The sequence below is a fragment of the Sapajus apella genome, unplaced genomic scaffold (genome assembly GCF_009761245.1).
Source record: "Sapajus apella isolate SASKATOON/1434 unplaced genomic scaffold, GSC_monkey_1.0 scaffold89, whole genome shotgun sequence".
In the NCBI taxonomy this organism is placed as follows: Eukaryota; Metazoa; Chordata; class Mammalia; order Primates; family Cebidae; genus Sapajus; species Sapajus apella.
Genome location: NW_022437029.1, coordinates 2,688,298 through 2,689,459, shown reverse-complemented (window position 1 = coordinate 2,689,459; position 1,162 = coordinate 2,688,298). Strand labels below are relative to the sequence as shown.

Sequence of the window (1,162 nt, the reverse complement as noted above, 5' to 3'; positions counted from 1 at the left end):
TTTGAAGCTTCTTGTGAAATTTAAACTATTTCAAAATAAAAATGTTATTTGTAAATTTTGTTTCAGACTTCTCCCTTCTCCTTTCCAAATCACAGGGAGTCCCTTTTTCAAACAAATATATTAATAGACATGGTTGAATAATCAGAGGTGGGCACCAGACCCAGCCAGGTTCATAGGAATTTTTTCCTGAATTTTTTTTTTTTTTTTTTTTATCAGTAGCAGATTTTTATTAGATGGAGGATAACAAGGGTTAGCTCATAGGTAAGTGGTAACAAATGGCAAGTACAGCCATGCCACAGAGGAGTGCAGGCATTACTGGCTATGGGAATGGGTACTTATGAAATCTAAAGGTCAGGTCTCCTGATGAACTCTGACCACCCAGTAAGCTCTTCTCCTTGGCACTCAGTATGACCAGTGCTGGCATGAAAGGATCTACAGTAGCTAGTTCAACTTAGCCAATAGTTCTTCCAGTTCTGGTCGAGTTTTGAATCTTCCCTTGAAGTCTTCTTCAGTGTGCTCCTTCACTAACAATCTGACTCCTTCAGGAAGATTGCTTTGGATTATTTCCAAGAAAATCTCTGCAAATGTAGCACTCAAACCGCTGATCTGAACCACTCGCTCATGGATGGTAAGCACTGAGTCCAGGAACATTTTGCTGCCTTGGTCCTGCAACTGCAACACTTCTAAGGTTTTGGTTGGTATCGCATAACTTTCTTCGACTTTAATGGAGAGAGTTGCAGAGGTTGTGAACATACTGCGCATAACTTTCTGTCTGGGTCATGTCATATGCAGTCAGATGAATGTTTAAAATCCCATATTCATAATCTGTCCCCAAATTAATGGGTCTCACTTCCACTTTTCCCCTCTTCTTCTTGGGCTCTTCTGCTTTAATTAGGTGCTTGTACTTTCCAATGCCATGGGTGGGTTTTGTCTTGTAGGGCCGACTACTACTTAGCAGAATGCCACCTACAGAATAGATGGGCTTCTCTCCTGAAGTTCTAAACCTTAAGAGAGAAAAGGTTTGCTTTAAAATGGTATTGTTCCTCAGGCACGGCACCTTTTCCAAGGTTCCGCTCATCCTTTGCAGCTGCGCGGCCTCTAGCTGTGCAAACCGAAGATCCGCCCCCGCAGCCGCGTTCCCTGGGCGTCTGGAAACACTAAC

At 42.7% G+C, this 1,162-nt stretch overlaps 1 pseudogene across 1 annotated transcript; it reads right to left on the bottom strand.

Annotated features, from left to right (window-relative positions):
- Nucleotides 1-211: 211 nt before the first annotated feature.
- Nucleotides 212-1,162, bottom strand: LOC116534772 (annotated as a pseudogene). The gene has a single exon (XR_004261868.1). The product of XR_004261868.1 is annotated as a 39S ribosomal protein L48, mitochondrial pseudogene (transcript).